The following is a 20,745-nucleotide window of genomic DNA, read 5'->3' as shown; positions in this document are numbered from 1 at the left end:
AGGCTGCGGCCATCACATGATGAACATGATTTAATGAAAACGCAGGGCAGAGACGCGCGGAGCAAATGGAACTGCGTAGCCTATGCCATAGCCTACTCACAGTCAAATCAGAAAAAGTGTGTTTTTGGAAATCAGTTTTACACAACCGGCGAAGTAAATCTAAATGAAAGCCAGGAATGAACTTGCACTTGACATCCCGCAAGACTTTGAACAGCTATAGGAGAAATCCGAAAAGTGCTTTTGTCACACCTTTTTTCTTCTTTCGGTGCCTGTGCGTATTAGAATAATCAGTTATTTATAGTAGGCCCTAGGCTGCTATGCACACATTGATTCTAGTAGCCTACGATGCTTTATCAAACTTCCCCGTCAACCGCAGGTGATTTCCCTGCATGTTGTTATTACGCTGACTAGGAGGGACTAGGGAGGTAGTTTTCAGCAAGTGATCTGGGACGGCGCAGAGGATTCTGCTGCGGGCTGTGACTGCTTGCTCAGAAGAATGCGCTTGTTGCTACGAGAAGATTGTTGGTCAGTTTTCTTATGGCAGTTCGGGTCCGCATTCCAATGTACGTTGCGCAAATATTAATAGGCCTAGTCTAAACCATATCGACATGGCAAGTTTATCAACGACGGAACACGAGATTGTTTGTTTCATTAAGGCTTCAGCTGAAATCCAGAGCTTCAGCTGCTCGTTTACCCTCGGAACATCACGCCCCCTAACTGCGTAGCTGGCATAAGGATGTCACAGGAACTAATGGAGTGCACAATCGGTCAGCAAGAGACCAAAAGGGAGCCGAAAAAATGACACAATCAGCGAGTATATTATGTTTACTGTCGAAAATAAGCCTGTATTTTGAGAAACAGAGGAAAGGGCGGAGGTAGGGGATAACTCTGCTCCCGGAATCATGACAGACGAGCTTCTGGCATTTTCATCGGGGCGCACTTTCATAAGTTGCGCTGTTATTTCAGTACCGTCGTCATCGTTACACAAGATAAAGCGGACATGGGTGACGTTCCTATGATCTGAACATGGAGGTTCAGTTGCAGAGAGGAAGATCGTGGAACCAAACGTCCTACAGGCTACTGCCAATGGTAAGAAGACATGTTTACGGCTTGTTTTGTAGGCTACATCCAGAGGCTAGCCCCATGGAATAACAGCAGGTTTAAAATGATTAAAAAAGATAATGATAAGCCGCAAATAAATCTGGTCTGTGTGTTTGTTTATTGGACCAATTCATGTGGCACGAAATGTTTGTCGTGGCAACTGTCACAAACCAAGTGTTTAGGCTATTTGTTCGAATGTTGCTACAGTGTTAAGAATATAATGAGCGATGGTGGATCAGGAGATATCTATGTTTTATGTTGAAGTTATTTACTACTTTTGACGCTAAAACTGTCAGGCGGCATCAGTAGGTGCGGTCGCAGCTGACAGTCTGTTCGCACAAACAGATTCTCTAGCGGAAGTTACAGGACACTGATAATAACATACGACGCCACACCACCTTGTTGGTCGGTTGGCTATACAGCGGACGAAAACAGCAAAGCACCTGACCTCCCGGGCGCGCTTGCCGCACGGGAACGAGCAAGTGTCGGCCGGTTAGGATCGCGGATAAACAAAGTAGATCTAGACTAGGTTACGTATTTAACACATTAAACACATGTACATTAAAGTGATCAAGAAACGGCCTACGTATGACATTGTCTTCTAGTCTAACATCTTCGACTATTAAATCATCAATTTAGTGACGCAGCGGTTAATGAACTTTTAGCCATAGATAATACGTCATGGCTCACTTCACGTCAGACCTTGCAAGTTGATTTGGAAAGGTCTAGTCCAATAGTTTACATTTGGTTTAAGGGTTTCATCAGACAAGTCTTGTTCTTTAAAAAAATAACATTTTGAACCCCTCGGCGCCTTGCGCAATCTTTTGCGCGTAAACTAAATAACCTAGGCTACCTTGTGCGTTTTAGAATGTATGTTCTTATTGCCCCCCCCATGTAACCATAACCATAAAGTCTTAATTTCTGATGTTGAAAGGACAACGTTTATCATTAATATGTGTTTGGAATTGAATACGTCTACCTACAACGTTACTTAAGTAAGAGTAGCCTAAATTAGGAAATACAAATCAACTCAACTATGTTAAAGAACAAATTCGACTGGCTGCGCGTTTTGAGTCTGTATGGACTTGAATATACATTGTCACATATCCAGATGTGCCAAAGCGGAGGCCCCACCGTGGTCAATAAGTCTTTTTAAAAAAGTGCGTCACTCGCTCAGTCGCGACCCAGAGACACGTGGTGGGGTTGTGGAACAATATACCGCCAACTTGCCGGATATGGCTCCACAGCTGGGACCATGACATGAATCAGCGCTCTAACCAAACAACCTGTTTTCTTTCTCCGGTGAGTCAGCCCATGGAATGACGGGATAAACTAATTGATTAAACCTTGCTGCTGACCAGTACCATTGGCATAATCATTTTTAATATTTTACGTATGTATATATATATATATATATATTTTTTTTTTTTCTTTTTTTTAAATAGATAGGCCTACATAATTAAAAAAAAAACTTTTCAAGCGCCGAAATTAACCTCAGGAACCTGGCACAAATGTTGAGGGTCTGGCCAGGCAAGTGTCTGAGTGGAAAATGTGAAATTCTTTAGTAATGTTTTTTATGGAGAGAATGAACCCGATCTCTCATGACGTCATGTTGATGGGAATTGCGTGCACTATTATCACATGTCTACCGACACTCAACACCTTGGCCGGAAGCAATCCCTGAAACTGAAGTACAGCAAACACAAATATCACGGGCTCTGGAGCATGACTTGCGGAGTATTTGTGTGTGAGGGGGAGGGTGGGTGTAAATGCTTCCGAAAGCTTCCATGCCGATTCGAACAAAACTTGTTACTGTTATGTTTTGTTGGAGAACCTGTAGGGTCCTACCATTGGTTACTTATATGTCTGGGTCCTACTGATGTCAACCTCTTTGTAATGGGTTTAGTTCCACTAGTTTAGTCCTAGTATAAAGTGACCACTTAGAATGTTCAGGGCGCTGCAAGAACCTGCTCTCTCTCTCTATCTATCTCTCTCTCTCTCTGTCTGTCTCTCTCTCTCTCCTGCTCTCCTTCTCTCTCTTTCTTTTTTTCTCTCTTTCGTTCTCTCTCTCTCTCACACACACACACACACACACACAGAGAGAGATCCCATCTCTCACTCCCTCAGAGCTGTCTGCAAGCTGATGAGTCAACAGTGACAGGGCAGTGAATGCAAATCCTCATGTGTGTGTGTGTGTGTGTGTGTCTATGAGGCAGAGAACAAACACTTCCTTTACAAAGAATAGCTCATGGAGAGGAAGAAAGGGAGAAAGAAAGACAGAAAGAGAAAATGACTGAAAGAAAGAAAGAAAGCTGTGGTTTCAGCTGTGCATGTTCTATTTCCTGGTTGAAATGTCCACTAGTATTTAGTACAGCAATTAGCTTTGCATAACAATGTGTGTGTGTGTGTATGTGTGTGCGTGCGCATGCACAAATATGCCTATACGTCTGGAATGTAATTGTGCAGGCTTGCGGATGTTCTGGGGGGGGGGGTGATGACGCATGTTTGTCTAAGGCAGTGGGTGTACAGTACACGTACGTGATAGAAGACTGTCCTTAGCTCTGGTGCGAAACTGATATTACTGCCATGGATTATGTGCGTGTGTGTGCCTGCGTGTGTGCGTGTGTGTGTGTGTGTGTGTGTGTGTGTGTGTGTTGTGGTCATCATGTGCTGCTTCTCTGTGTGTGTTTACTTATTCAGGACAGGAGGGGAAGTGTAAGATGACGCAGGAAACACAGAACACACGCCCCTGCAGAGAGGGAGGGAGAGAGAGGGGGAGAGAGGGAAAGGGAGGGAGAGAGAGAGGGAGGGAGAGAGAGGGGAGAGAGAGAGAGAGGGGGAGAGAGAGGGGGAGAGAGAGAGAGGGAGGGAGAGAGGGGAGAGAGGGAGGGAGAGAGAGGGGAGAGAGAGAGAGAGGGGGAGAGAGAGGGGGAGAGAGAGAAAGGGAGGGAGAGAGAGGGAGAGAGAGGGAGAGAGAGGGGAGAGAGAGAGAGAGGGGGAGAGAGAGAGGGGAGAGAGAGAGAGAGAGGGAGAGAGAGAGGGAGGGAGAGAGAGGGGGAGAGAGGGAGAGAGAGAGAGAGAGAGGGAGAGAGAGAGAGGGAGGGAGAGAGAGGGGGAGAGAGAGAGAGGGAGGGAGAGAGAGGGGAGAGAGAGAGAGAGAGGGAGAGAGAGGGGGAGAGAGAGAGGGGAGAGAGAGAGAGAGAGAGGGAGAGAGAGGGAGAGAGAGGGAGAGAGAGAAAAAGAAAATGATGGAGAGGTGGGTAAAGAGGAGAAATGGTTTGTCAAAGGCTGAGACAGGGTGAATGTGTGTGTGTGTGTGTGTGTGTGTGTGTGTGTGTGTGTGTGTGTGTGTGTAAACCACTAGGTGTTGTTTGCAGGAGTTTGCCGGTTTTGTGCAGTGCATTGTGTGTCTGTATGGTGACAGTAGAGTCCCATGAGTGAGACATCAAGCAAAAGGGCTACAGGACACAGCCATCAAGTTCTGCCCATGCAAGCAAACAGTGTGTGTGTGTGTGTGTGTGTGTGTGTGTGTGTGTGTGTGAGTGTGTGTGTGTGTGTGAGAGAGAGAGAGAGAGAGATGAAGGGACTGTAGATATGACACTGATCAGTATTGTTGCCAGGTACACTTTCAATGTTATTCACCTAAAACGGCAGCGGTGGAGATCAGATTCAGTGTCATTTACAGTCAGCAGAGATGGAGATCACAGGACAGACGTGTTGCATTAACAATGGGATGTTAGCAGATTGTTTTTTTGTGTGTTGTTTATGATATTTTAATGTTACAAAGTCTGTTAAAGGAGAATTCCGGTGTGCTATTGACCTAAAGTGTGTTGAAACATGATACCGAATGTGAACGTATGTCTCATAGCCCATCTCGGCTTGTCCCCTGCACTCCAAAATCTGGTGCTAGTTAGCCGATGCTACCAACAGCTTGTTCAATGGTGGTGCTTCGGCATCGGGCTAGCCATGCAAATAAATCACTGTTTTACACCATTTACGAGGCTCAATGTATCTCCACACTTCATTGGTAGACTTCCGAGGGCCCTGACATTTAAAACGAGACATTGAGAACTTTGAAAAAGCACTGGTAGTTTACTTACAAGACGATTTATACAGACAGTATCTTCACGAAGTTTAGCGTTTGCAGCCATCTTGAATTTAGTCGAGCGACGAGTAAGAATGAACAGGTATGATAAGGGATCAGATTACAAGAATAATTCAGTGGAAATGCATGGATTACAGTTTCTTCCAGTAGCAGCAACTGGAATCCATGCATTTCCACTGAATTATTTTTGGAGTGTGGAGATACATTGAGCCTCGTAAATGGTGTAAAACAGTGATTTATTTGCATGGCTATGCCGATGCCGAGGCACCACCATTGACCGCCTTGTTGGTAGCATCGGCTAACTAGCGCCAGATTTTGGAGTGCAGGGGACAAGCCGAGATGGGCTATGAGACATACGTTCACACTCGGTATCATGTTTTAAAACACTTTAGGTCAAAATCACACCGGAAAAGTATTTTGTTCATTTGTGACAGCAGTTATGCTACACTACTAAAAGAGTAAACTTTGAATAATGTAAAAAAGAACAAGTGAGAGAGAATATATAAATGAATAAGTAAATTAAATTAATAAATATTCAGTGTAAGTATGCATTGTTTGTTTTGTTTAAGCAATGTAAACCTGTAAGAACAAAACAACTTGGAAGAGGGTTTTTATGGCGATTACTTTATTTGGTGCACTGTGAAGTGTATGCGAATTTGTGTGTGTGTGTGTGAGAGAGAGAGAGAGAGAGAGAGAGAGAGAGAGAGAGAGAGAGAGTTCATGCTTTTGCATGTCTGTAGTGTATTTGTTTTTGTGTGTGTGTGTATGTGTGTGTGTGCGCACACGTTTGTGAGTGAGATTGTTATTACTTTTGCAGGGCGTGTGTGTGTGTGCTCATGTGTGTGTGCATGTGTGTGCGCTGTACTGAGAAGACAGGACGTGGTGTTCCGTACACGGTGACCAATAGTGCGCGCCAAACTGGGGAAGCACCGCTCAGAGTGCATGCTAAGAGTTTGTGAGGAACCTAGAGAGGAAGAAATATATAGCACCTGCACACAAGTGTGTGTGTGTGTGTGTGCGTGTGTGTGTGTGTGTGTATAGATTGAGCATATGAATATGCATTTGTCTGTGGTGAGTTTATTTGCATGTGTCTATTTTCGTCCTTCTTCTGTATGTGTCTGGAAGAGATAGGCAGGCAGAACACACACACACACACACACACACACACACACACACACATACACACACACACACACACACACACACTCACACCCTTGATACACACGTCAGTGCTCTGCTAATGCCTTCTTTGTTTATTTGAGTGCTCAAGTTCTTTATCTGGGCCTGAGTTGAACCAGGTAAACCCCCTTTCCCAACCCATCTCCTTTCCCTCACGCACAATACAACCACACACACACACTCAAACACACACACACACACACACACACACACCTTTTCCAAGGTATGTCTGGTGAAGGTTTGTGTTAGCTCCCAGCGGGTGCTTGGTGATTATAATGAGCCTGGTACGAGTGGTGGGACAGGTAGTGGTCTTGATATACAGATCTGTGTGTGTGTGTGTGTGTGTGTGTTGGCAAGCTGCTGCATGACAAGAACAAGGCCTCACGAAGCAGTGGGAAACCAGGACAGATCCAGTGAGTCACGGCCGTCTGCTAGAGACTGTGGCCCCTCCACTCTCTCTCTCTCTCTCTCTCTCTCTTTTTCTCTCTCTCTCTCTCTCCATCTCTCTCCACTCCACTCCATCTCTCTCTCTCTCTCTCCATCTCCCTCCACTCCATCTCTCTCTCTCTCTCTCTCTCTCCATCTCCCTCCACTCCATCTCTCTCTCTCTCTCTCTCTCCATCTCCCTCCACTCCACTCCATCTCTCTCTCTCTCCATCTCTCTCCACTCCACTCCATCTCTCTCTCTCCATCTCTCTCCACTCCACTCCATCTATCTCTCTGTCTCCCCAGCTTCCTCTCTCCTTTTTCTCTTCCATCTCTCACTATCTTGTTCTATCCATTACTCTCTCTCCTCCTTTCCATCTGACCCTCACTGGGTTCTATTCATTACTCTCTCTCCTCCTTTGACAGTAGTGACAGTATTAACAGTAATGACAGTAGTCTTCTTTTATGCATATACATGCAGATGTTTGTATGATAAGTCTGTGGATGTATACGTTTGTACATTGTTTGTGTGTGAGAGAGAGAGAGAGAAAGACACAGAAATAGGGACACATATGAATATTTAAATACAATGGATTCAGACAGTTTTAAGACAACTTTTCCCGTTTGTTATATTGCAGCCTTATGCTGCAGTCTGCAAAAATGACATAAAGAAACACTAGATTTTAGATATCTTTAGAAATGCTAATTTACTAAAAAGGAAATAAAAGTCTCAAGTATTCATACCCTTTACCCTTTATGAACTTAAAATGTAGCCCAGGAGCCTCCTGTTTCTCTTGATCATATTTCTACAACTTGATTGACAGTCCACCTGTTGTAAATCCAATTGCTTGCACACTTATGTCTATGTGAAGTATCACAGCTGATGATGAATATTAAGGGGGAAAAACAAGCCATCAAGGAACTCTATGCACAGAATTGTATCGGGTCACACACTGCAAAAACTGCTTATCTAATCAAATCTAACCAAGTGTTATTAATCTTATATCAAGATCAAAAATTGTAGTTGGTATTGTTTTCGGTACAAAGAGACTTACCTAGCGTTTCTCGTAAAATCATTTGACTTAATTTAAGAAGAGTTTAACTTATTTTGAGATGTCTCACCCTGAAAACAAGCAAATTTGGCTGCCAGTGCATTTAGCAAATTTGTCTTGATAAGACATGTTAAAATAAGTCATCTTAAATCTTAAATATTCTTAAATTAAGTCAATATGATCTTTCAAGAGAGCGCTAGATAAGTCTCTTCATACTAAAAACAATAGCAAATAGATTTCATGAATTATAGTATTAGGAAGTGGTTTATAAAATATGTATCCTCACCCTAACTAATCATTAGTGCATGTGTATGTAACAACTGTTAAAGGAACCGTGTGTATCCGTATGTATGTAAAGGAACCGTGTGTATCCGTATGTATGTAAAGGAACCGTGTGTATCCGTATGTATGTAAAGGAACCGTGTGTATCCGTATGTATGTAAAGGAACCGTGTGTATCCGTATGTATGTAAAGGAACCGAGTGTATCCGTATGTATGTAAAGGAACCGAGTGTATCCGTATGTATGTAAAGGAACCGAGTGTATCCGTATGTATGTAAAGGAACCGTGTGTATCCGTATGTATGTAAAGGAACCGTGTGTATCCGTATGTATGTAAAGGAACCGTGTGTATCCGTATGTATGTAACATGTATCCTCCCCTTCCCCCCTGACTGGCAGAGCTGGCAACCCAGATGCCGAAACACTACTGACTTTGTGATTAGTAGATAGGTGGAGGGTGGCGCATCAGGCCAAAACACAACATGACAACATCAACATCAGTTGAGGGCTGCAACTTACAAATACTTTATTTATGAGAATTAACATAGGAGCAATGCTTTACAAATGATGAACAAAGCATTTTGTAATAGTTTGCAACTGGTTTATAATGGGAAAATTATTTCATTTATAAGTGGTTGTTTCATTATTTATTATAAATCATGTACTTACAAACAGATTTTTTGGATAGGCTTATTTACTACGAACAAACCATTTATAACTGTGTGAACAAATGCTTTACTGATGATAAATTATGTATGAACAATAAATTACTAATGATGAACAAACCATTAACTAATAAGTAACAAAGGCTTAATAAATGATGAATTGTGTGTAGTTATTATAACGTGTTACCAAGATTAATAACACTACAGATCTGGGGAAGGCATTTTAGCGTTGAGGGTACATAAGAGCACACACACACACACACACACACACACCCACACACACACAGCGTTGAGGGTACATAAGAGCACACACCCACACACACACACACACACACCCACACACACACACACACACACAGCGTTGAGTGTACATAAGAGCACACACACACACACACACACACACCCACACACACACACACAGCATTGAGTGTACATAAGAGCACACACACACACACACACACACACACACACACAGCGTTGAGTGTACATAAGAGCACACACACACACACACACACACAGCGTTGAGGGTACATAAGAGCACAGTGTCATCCATCAATCAGTATTTTGATAACTTTTCCACAATCATTTAAGACAAACAGCACTTCTGCTGTCTGAGCAGCCCTCTATAGGCGATTACTGACCAGCCCTCTATAGGCGATTACCGACCAGCCCTCTATAGGCGATTACTGACCAGCCCTCTATAGGCGATTACTGACCAGCCCTCTATAGGCGATTACCAACCAGCACTGTTCTGACCAGCCCTCTATAGGCGATTACCGACCAGCCCTCTATAGGCGATTACTGACCAGCACGGTTCTGACCAGCCCTCTATAGGCGATTACCGACCAGCCCTCTATAGGCGATTACTGACCAGCCCTCTATAGGCGATTACCGACCAGCCCTCTATAGGCGATTACCGACCAGCCCTCTATAGGCGATTACTGACCAGCACTGTTCTGACCAGCCCTCTATAGGCGATTACTGAGCAGCAATGCTCTGTGTTCAGGTGGGAACACTCAATTAACGGTAGGGTTGGGTATCGTTTGGGTTTTATCCGATACCGGTGCTAAATCGATACTTTTAAAACGGTGCCGGTGCCGAAACGGTGCCTGAACCGGTACTTTGCTTTTAAAATGTTTTAAATTAAAATGGTCTAAAGCATGAATTGCTTTTTTTTATTGATAAGACAAATTTGAACATGAAATTGAACTGTTATATTCAATTTACTATCAATATCTCACTGCTCCTACGAACAATACATTTAAACGTTAAAACAGCTTGCCATGCATGCACACACAATGGTGAGCTCTGCTTTCAAGTTTACCCAGTGTAGGCGGTTTGCCATAATGTATGTTAAAACCGCTTGCCATAAAACTGCCAGGTCATGGACAACTGCATTTGCAAGCAAGCTAATCTAACAGGGACTCTATTTTCCAGTTAATTCAGTGTGTTCCCAAATGCTTCAAGAAATTTAATGTCTTAACCCATAACACGCAGTAGTTTTGAACATGTTAGGCTACAAGTGTTTTGTGTTTAGATTCCCAGCGCTAGCCTAGTAGGCATTTTAAAAGCAACTATGGCTATGCGCTAACACCAGTCAGCTGAGTTTAATTAGCGATAACGTAGCCTACGGAGATGGTTTCGTAGCCTCTTTGACAGCTCAGTGACATCAGGTATGTAACCTACATATTTACAGGGTTGGGTCAGATTACTTTGAAATGTAATCCATTACTGACTACAAATTACATGGCAATTTTTGTAATCAGTAACGTAATCAGTTGGATTACCAAAAACATGTAACGTAATCTGATTACTTTAGGATTAGTTTTAGATTATTTCAATACATAAGACACCACAGAACTGATGAAAGAATTCTCATTGTTTTTTTCTCCGCTCTTCTCCAAACATGCACAACTCCGCTTCACCTTTATAAGGGCGCACCTGGACAAAGAATTTAGCTTTCGCTGGATTTTTTTGACCCAGGGACATGGCCTGAGATTGGCATAAAAAAGGGAAGCATTAAACCCAAATGACACCATGTCCGTTTCAATTGTGGGGGTGAGAAAATTATTATTTTGGGATGTTTTTCAACCAGGGGGACCTGGTGACTTTCTCAAAGTAAACGGTAACACTAAAACAAGAGGCTACATTAAGATTAGGAGGAAAAGATCAGGCAGTGTGCCGAGAGACCTGCCCTAATAGTATGTAAGTTAGTAAGTAAGTATATCTTTTGATCCTGTGAGGGACATTTGGTCTCTGCATTTATCCCAATCCGTGAATTAGTGAAGTCGAACCGGCAAGCCCAAAGGCCGAAGCCCTAACCAGTAGGCCATGGCTGCCCCAAAAGGTAGCATTAGAACATTAAACCACACAGTGATCCAAAACATACAGCCAAACAAGGCAAGAAATGGTTAACAGAGAGCAAAATCAACATTTTAGAGCGGACCTCAGTCCGTCAAAAAAGTGAGCACAAGGCCAAAGTGATGGCAAATAATCGTTCCTGCCTCAAAACCCAGATTGCTGCTAAAAAGGTGCAGTCTACAATCATTGTGGAGACATGAAGAGGCTTAGTGGGTATTATATTAACCATTTTGAGAGCTGTGGTGGTAAATAAAGATGTTTCCAGTGATTGTTTAAAAAGGGTATGAACAATTTTTAATAAAAATGTTAAAAAAGATAACAAAAAAAAAAAATTATTCCATGCTTTACCACATTGTCTTGCAACCTTTTGGCATGTGCAAGTGTCATATTAATTAAGAACAAACATATTGGTCAAGAGAAAATCAATATTTGCCAGGGGTATGAATAATTTTGTTCTTAACTATATCTTAAAAAAGTCTAAAAAGTGAACATCCGAATGAACTGCTTGTCAAATTAAAAGATAGCTAGGCTATCGTAAAAAAGTTGCATTATTTGCATGATAAAATGTAATTAGGTAATCCCCAACAATGTAACTGTAATCTGATTACACCATTTTTTTTATTGTAATCTGGGCTGATTATAGTTACTTGATTTTTGTAATCTGATTACGTAATCCAGATTACATGTAATCCGTTACTACCCAACCCTGCATATTTATGTTTTTGCCAGCTAACTTTTAACATGATCTTCATATTCATTGTGATGCTATATGGGCATCATGCACATGAAAGATTAATATCATGCCATTATGTTGTTTAACACCGTGAAATAAAGTTTTCACCTTACAACTTTGCTGATAACATTTCAAATAAATGTCAGTTAGCGCATTAGCAAGGATATTGTGTAATGTATAGGCTAGCCTACTGTTGATGTTGTTTCATAGCCTTTTGCTTGTGTGTAGTTAGGCCCACTGCTAGATTTTGACAGGAGCTCGCGATATCGCTTTAAAGTAAGCTACTTGGGCTCACGCAAGCTGTCAAACACTGTTCACTGCCTATGTGGTGCACCCCTCTGGTTTATACATCCAGTGTTTATCATATGTTAGCTAACTGTATCTGGATGTGTTGCTATCAGAGCAAGACGTTAGAGATGGCGCATGACATGCAGTGATGCCTTGTATAAAAAAAATTAAAAAAAAACGCTATTTAAGCACCGAAATGAGGCACCGAAATCCACGTTCGATGCAGTTACTACCGTTTGTGTCGGCACCGGTGCCATATTAGGACCGTGTTTCCACCGTACCATAAAATCCAATGTCAGCTTCTTCCTCATGAATGGAGGATAAAGTTGATGGTGTACCTGGGAAAATAATTGAAAAAAAATCTGAGATTACCTGGGAACGTACGTTTGACCATTTCACTGTTAGCATATTGGAAATGGTCATTAACAGCTCAGCGAGGGAAATTCACTCTACCTTCATCAGTGGAGGTATCCTTAGGAAGAGCCTGAGGGCTAAGAAGTTTAAGCAAAGCACCTTGAGGGAGAAAGAAAAGATATGTTAGCATTTCCATATTTTGATATTTAGAAGGGATGCAGCTGCTTTCACAACTACCAATGCTTATTGTAAAAACATCCCAAGCTAATGTTATACATTGACCCAGGCCTACTTGTATCTTAACATATAGTACAGCGGTTAAGCCCTCAAATCAAGGGGAATTGTGCACTTTTTGAAAGAAACATGAAACTTCTACCATAGTAAGGTTATACCATAAGGTTTATTTTCAGATTTGGAGGGAAGTCAAATTTGACCTCTGAGGCCCGGGAGAGGTCAAATCCAAGATGGCCGCCAACAATATTCAAAAGTGCCTCACGTTGGAACCAAATACAGTAGAAAAACACTTAAGGTGTCATTTCCCACTAACCTTTGGGTGCCCATTCTGTATCTGATAACGTTGAAACCACCAGAGTTCAAGAAAATGCATTTATGTAAAGGTCAAGGTAAACAAAACATCAAAATATTCATTTTTTATGTATCCCAATTCATTTCTTTGTTGTCGCTGTATTATTCAGTTATTAGTTGTTATTTCATGAGATGTGTGGCTAAATTCATTTCTTCACAGCACATAATTATCCACAGGTGACCCCACTAGACCATTTTCACAGACCACCTGCAATACCACCGCTGGTTGAAAAAACCCTGCTTTAGAGAGTTGTTGCTACAGGCCACAGTACGCACAATGTAGAGAGCACTTCAATCGACATATTCTAACAGGTAAACATATTGACTATGAACAAACAATATTATTACATAATTACATAATATTATTCATGTTGCAAATATTTCAAATTTGACTTCCCTCCAAATCTGAAAATAAACCTCATGGTATAACCTAACTATGGTAGAAGTTTCATGTTTCTTTCAAAAAGTGCAGAATTAGACAGACGCACCCCGTGCTTTAAAGACAGTAAACAGCTGGCGTGCATGAATACTGCTAGACATGAATGTTCCAGTCTGCTTTGATGCACGGAATTTATCGTGTGGTTTTCCTAACCCCCATTTGGTAAATAGATTATCACGGTCGATTAGTAGCCTATAGCAGAGAAGCTATGCCACCTTCATCAAAACCTATTACAAAGCTATAGCAATGTTACAGTATGTCATTAAATACGATAAACAGTGATTCTGGAACAGATCTGCGTCTTCCTTATCCCGTTAATAAACATATTACAGTATGTAACCATATTCCGTCCGTTCGAAAAAAAAAAGTTGCGCTAACTGTTCTAGTTTGTTACAAGCAGCATGGGCCGTCAGGCAGGTAGTTAACAAAAACATTTTTTTGCTAGGCTAGCCTTCCTGCTGCGACATTACACCATTTGTAAAAGACAAGTAGAGCTATTTTATCCAGTGTAATTTATCACTTACCACTATCTTGTTTTTTATTGTCATCCTCTTCCTTTCTCTTCTTTCTTTTCTTTCCAGACGCATAACTCCGCTTCATTACACTACATTACATTTGGCTGACGCATTTTTAACCAAAGCGACTAACAACATGGTAAACAGTTTAAGTTTTAGAGCAATTCTCAACAATATTAGGACAATTTAAAAAACATAAGAATAAGTACAGTAAGAATAAGTGCATCAGTGAGTGCTGTTGTTAACAGTTACGTGTCCGTTTAAGACGACTGGTGAGTGCTAGGATCAGCAAGACTTGTTGTAAGTGTTGCTATGAGAGGAGATGTTCTCTAAAGAGCTGGGTCTTCAGGAGTTTTTTGAAAATGGAGAGGGATGTCCCTGCCCTTGTAGGAACTGGCAGTGTGTTCCACGAACGAGGAACAACAGATGAGAAAAGTTTGGATTGGCCTGAGCGTACCGGTGGTAGAGCTAGACGTCGTTCGTCTGAGGAGCGCAGCGGTCTGGAGGTAGTGTATGTCTGTATGAAGGCATTCAAGTAGGTGTGAGCAGAACCGGAGACTACTTTGTAGGCAATTTGAATTTGCAAATTGAATTTGATGCGGGCCGCCATAGGTAGCCAATGTAGCTGGATGAGTAGCGGGGTAACATGTGCCCTCTTGGGTTGGTTGTAGACCAGGCGCGCCGCCGCGTTCTGGATCATCTGAAGTGGTTTCACTGCGCAGGCTGGGAGACCTGTCAGGAGGGCGTTGCAGTAGTCGAGTCGTGAGATGACTATTGCCTGAACCAGAAGTTGGGTGGCATCTTGAGTTAAGTAAGTCCTGATTTTCCGTATATTGTAGAGTGCGAAACGGCATGACCGGGCGACTGAGGCAACATGATCTGAGAAGTTTAGTTGGTTGTCGAGAACAACTCCTAGATTTCTTGCAGTCCTGGTAGGTGAAACAGAGAGGGAGTCAAATTTGATGTTGATGTCGTGGTGTATGGTAGGTTTAGCTGGGAGGACCAGCAGTTCAGTCTTTGAGAGGTTCAGCTGGAGGTGGTGTGCCTTCATCCATGTAGCTATGTCTGAGAGGCAATCCGAGATCCGTGCTGAAACCAAGGGGTCATCAGGTGGAAAGGACAGATAGAGCTGTGTGTCGTCTGCATAGCAGTGGTATGAGAAGCCATGCGAACGGATAATCTGTCCCAAGGAGGTGGTGTAGATAGCAAAGAGAAGGGGGCCCAGTACTGAGCCCTGGGGGACCCCTGTGGTGAGATGGTGAGGTGCAGATAGCTGACCAAGTCATTATGACTGCAAAGTTTTATATTTTCCCGGCAGCAGAGACCACAAACCTGGCTGGCTGGCTGCTGTCGGCGACTACTGAGAGGGGCCCCCTTGAGGGGATCCCGGTATTGCCGGTAACAGTTTCGTTGCACTTTACTGCATTGACTATCAAAGGGGCGCTCACAGTTTGTCGTTGCATTTTATTCTTAACCAGTCGTTGTCTTGGGGCCCCTGGACAGCTCGGGGCCCCAAGCAATTGCTTGGTTTGCTTGCCTTCTAGCGACGGGCCTGAATCCAGCTCTACAAAGCCTGTATGTGATACCCTGTTCATACCCAGAAACACTTGATGCTGTAATCACTGCCAAAGGTGCTTCAAGCTAATCACCGACGTCTGAAGGTGGTTGCATATTCTTTAAACTCCATACAGTCAGCGGACCTATAGGGTAGACTTGCCTATTTGGCACTATACTGTGCCGTTTGAGTGTGTGTGTTTATTTGTGTGTGTGTGTTTGAGTGTGTGTGTGTTTATGTGTGTGTGTGTGTGTGTGTGTGTGTGTGTGTGTGTGTTTATGTGTGCCTCAGGGTGTTTAGATCAGATTCAGCATGTGATTTCTCACGATTATGATCTGGTCCCTCCCTCATGCAGTAAAGATAGACAGGCGGAGACACACACACACACACACACATACACACACACACACACACACACACACACATACACACACACAGACACACACACACACACACACACACACACACACACACACACACACACACACACCACACATACGCACCCCCCCCACACACACACACCACACATATGCACACCCCCCACACACACACCACACATACACACACACACACACACACACACACACACACACACACACACACACCACACATACGCACCCCCCCCACACACACACACCACACATATGCACACCCCCCACACACACACCACACATACACACACACACACACACACACACACACACACAGGGTACATTCTGTCTCCAGATCTTTTTCTGCATGCCATCTCTCACTTCCTGATTGGCCTACATTGACAAAAAGGGACTTGGCAAGGCGGCCATTTTTAGCCTTCCCCATAGCCTCTTCCCCTGGGCCATAGGACGAGAGACCGAGCTCCGCTCAGCCTCCCACACACACACATACACACACACACGCTCAGCCTCCCCACCTGTAAGGAGCTGCGGAGGAGTTTGTAACACACACACACACACACACATAATAACGCGCTAATGCAAGGTAGAGGTAGACAGACAGACATGAACACACAGTTAAACATGTGCAGACAGGCTTTTTGTTTATTTATTTGTTTCGGTATTTAAACCTCTTCTCTCTCTCTTTCCCTTGGGTAATCAGTTTTTCACACACACACACACACACACTGTTGCTGTGAGATTGTGCATTCAGCTCAGCTGACTTTAGCTTGGTGTTTGTACAAGACTCCATCCAGATTCTGAGATCCGTATGTTTTGCCCAATGCGTGTGTTTGAGTGTGTGTGTGTGTGTGTGTGTGTGTGTGTGTGTGTGTGCCCAATGCAGCCCCTCTCCTCCATCCCCAGTGAAACGGATCACTGTGTGTGTGTGTGTGTGTGTGTGTGTGTGTGTGTGTTTATGTGTGCCCAATGCCCCTCTCATCCGTCCCCAGTGAAACGGATCACTGCTTATGAGCATGCGTGCCATCCACTACAGCCTATTCTTATCGCCAATGTCCATGAGCTGTTTAATGTGGATTATCAGGGTGCCAGTCAGCTGCTCTACTTAACATATGTGAAATTGTTCATAAATCTAACGTTGCACCTCTACAAATGCAATCGGAAATAATGTCTAAATCATTAATGGATTCTGTACTTGTTGTCTAAATCATTAATGGATTCTGTATTTGTTGTCTAAATCATTAATGGATTCTGTATTTGTTGTCTAAATCATTAATGGATTCTGTATTTGTTGGACAGTTTTACTGCACACGTCCTCTACTGTCCATGACGTGAGTTTAGTGTCCCTATTTAAGGACCATGACCAGTGGACCTGTCGGTTCCGTTGGATATGGAGCCTCGGTTATCTCCAAGAACGGTTCTTAGACTGAAGAAAGATGAGTTCCTTGTACAGCTGGTATGAGATTGCAACACTGGGGCCATTTCTTCTCCTCTCTGGGCTTTCCTCTCTTGTTTTGAGGGGTGAGAAGGACTTGGGGGAGTATTTATTGCGAATGATTGTCTGCTTTACTGATGTACAGGGAACTGACCTCTCTTACTGTACGTACACACCGCTGCCAACTTGAGCTTCCAAAGATTCAGGAAGTCATTAATTTTCAATGGAAGCCGGCTTCTCTCAGCTGCAAGAAGCCGCAAATCCGTGGGCGTCGCGTTTTGGGCGTCTTAAGCGACGTGAGCATCAAGCAGAAAATTGAAAGTAAGTCAACTTTATGGTAATGAGCTATGACGCGGTTCAGCGACCAACGACCAGCAACCAATCGAAATAGACGGCATTTAGATAAAGTTGTAAGATAGAACATTATGTAACGTAGAATGCTGCCACGTCAGAGCGGCCAAAGCTTCCCTGTACTTTTTTGACAAGCGTTCTTGACAGGGCGACCCGAGATTCTTTGGAAGCTCAAGTCGGCGGCGGTGTGTACGTACAGTTACAGTTAAGATTAGATTAGAACGCTCGTACAGTTTATAACTCAATATTTTGTGTGATGGCTGTGATGATTTGAATGTTGAATATTTTTAATGTAGTTCTGGAAGTAGTCTGATTGAAAGTACTCTCTTTTCCTGTAGATCTCAGCTGACAACAGTCACTGCTACAGTCGCTTATGTTAGTTGCAGCAGGCGTGGGGTCAGTCACTGCTAAAGTCGCTTATGTTAGTTGTAGCAGGCATGGGGTCAGTCACTGCTACAGTCGCTTATGTTAGTTGTAGCAGGCATGGGGTCAGATTTGCATCAGCTCAGGAGAAGGACGGGACCGCGAGGCAGCTGGAAAGCCCCATCACAGGGCTGAACCACGGTGGCAAAGCTTCCTGCTGGTTGCTCAAGTAGTTCTTGGGATTTGTGTGTGTGTGTGTGTGTGTGTGTTTGCGCAGGACTGTGTGTGTATATATTGCATTTTTGCTTGATCGGTCACCAGTCTTCCACTGACCTCTCAAACCATTGAACACTTCCGCATTTCCTCCTCCTGTTTCTGCATGACTAAATTGAAGATAGTCTAATTACAAAAAGCCCCTAACCATGTCATTGTGCACACAGACACGACACACACACACACACACACACACACACACACACACACACACACACACACACACACACAAGTAACTCCACCTCCTCACCTGATGGAAAGCAAAGTCATCATGAGCAGCTGTATTCCCCAGAGAGAGAGAGAGAGAGAGAGAAGGAAGAGAGAGGGAGAGAGAGAGAGGGAGGGAGGGAGAGAGAGAGAGAGAGAGGGAGGGAGAGAGAGTGTATGTTCTGTATTGTATTGTTTGATGTCCTGCTTTGGCAATGCAAAGAAATATTTGTCATGCCAATAAAGCTACCTTGAATTGAATTGAGAGAGAGAGAGAGAGAGGAAAGGAAGAGAGAGAGAGAAAGAGAGAGAGAGAGAGAGAGAGGGAAGGAGGGAGAGAGAGAGAGAGAGAGAAGGAAGCAGATCTGTCTTCAGGCCAGGGGCTCTCAGCGGACCTGGGATGCGTCGACTTCCGGATCTTTCTTTGGCTGAGAGGCTTTTGGCCGGCACACACACACACTCACACACACACACACACTGAGGCTTTTGGCCAAGTCTAGTGCCAGATACGTAGGCAGGCGTTACAGCTCACTCACACACACACACACACACACACACATACACACACACATACACACACACACACACACACACACACACACACACACACACATATATATATACAGACACACATGCGCGTACACACACACACACACACACACATATATATATACAGACACACATGCGCGTACACACACACACACACATATATATATACAGACACACATGCGCGTACACACACACACATGCACACATATATATATATATACAGACACACATGCGCGTACACACACACACATGCACACACACCTGACGGACCATTTATCACTGTTTTTTTGGACCTGATTCCTCATAATGTGTGACTTTTTAAAAATGAGTCAACCAGTCAAATTCCCAGTGGATTGTTAGATTTCTTTTATGTGTGCAATCAGGCACCCCTCCAACACCTCGTTAGCTCCAATTAGCCAAATGAATGAATCATAGTGAAGATCTTTTTTGTTTTTGAATTTTGAATTGTTAGTAACTCCAAAAGTTAATTGTTGGGTATGTGTGTGTGTGTGTTTGTAAATATAAATAGTTTGCATACTAGATGCTGCATCCAAACTGATTTACAGTTTTTTTCAACTGCTTACACACTAAATCTTTGCTTGTCACACAATTTTCTAAACATGTCCTCCAAACATCATAACCCGACACCAAATCTGCAAAACCATACACTAATTTTCAGTGTTTGACTCAGTTCGATTTCGTTCTTCAAACACAACCCATCAAAATGCCACACTAAATCACCAGTGCTTCACTCTTTCTCTTCACATGTGCCAACACTCTTTACTTTACTGAACACCATCCAATCATTGCCTTAGTATAGGTCTATGAATAGATATACTCTCTATATAGGTATAGACCCTTTCAATCTGCTCCTAGAGGATTTCCGGTTGAAATACTATTCAGAACCAATGCAGATACTTTGAAAACTGTAAAAATTACAGTAATCGGACTTTAGCTTACAGTAATGTTCTACAAAAAGTTGACTTTATGTAAAATTTGTCTTTTTACTCTGTTTTTGTTTGTCCCCATGTTACAGTACCATTAGCTCAATACATTTTTCTGTGCCTCCAGAAATGCCTTAGGAACGCTTACTGTAGAATTGTTTGTTTCTGCAGTTGAAAGGGTCTATAGGCCTATGAATACATACTGTACACGACCCCCCCCCCCCCCCCCCCCCCACACACACACACACACACACAGACACACTTTAGAAAAAAACAAAGTTTTCAAAACTCCATGTACATCTGGTGGTCACTGTATTCTTCTTTGCTTTTTTTCTTGTTTGCTGTAAAATACTGTATTCACAACGGCAAATTATTTGGGAAAAATCACTATTTTTGGTTTCAATATTGCTTGCATTTTTACTGTGTATTTCAACTTCTCTTTGTTGATACCGTAACTTTCACTCTTGTATGGAAATACATATAGAAAGCCTAAGACAGAAGAGCTTTAGGTTTTGAGCAACAGTGTGTACATGATGTATCCAAAATGTCATATTATGACAAAAGTGTTTGTAATGTGAGGCGAATGTTTGCTTTAAA

General features: G+C 43.0%; 1 long non-coding RNA gene across 2 annotated transcripts in view; it reads left to right on the top strand.

Annotated features, from left to right (window-relative positions):
• Positions 1 to 34: 34 nt before the first annotated feature.
• Positions 35 to 20,745, top strand: part of LOC143142086 (uncharacterized) — a 74,192-nt gene continuing 53,481 nt past the window's right edge. For both annotated transcript variants that reach the window (XR_012990893.1, XR_012990894.1), the window contains exon 1: positions 35 to 1,089. This is a non-coding gene — a long non-coding RNA (uncharacterized LOC143142086). The remainder of the gene's footprint in view (positions 1,090 to 20,745) is intronic.

The sequence above is a fragment of the Alosa pseudoharengus genome, unplaced genomic scaffold (assembly GCF_046254945.1).
Source record: "Alosa pseudoharengus isolate Yale_2024_CS ecotype anadromous, Long Island Sound unplaced genomic scaffold, YU_APseudo_1.1 YU_APseudo_1.1_scf_24, whole genome shotgun sequence".
NCBI classification, from domain to species: Eukaryota; Metazoa; Chordata; class Actinopteri; order Clupeiformes; family Clupeidae; genus Alosa; species Alosa pseudoharengus.
This window is presented reverse-complemented; position numbering and strand designations above follow the sequence as displayed.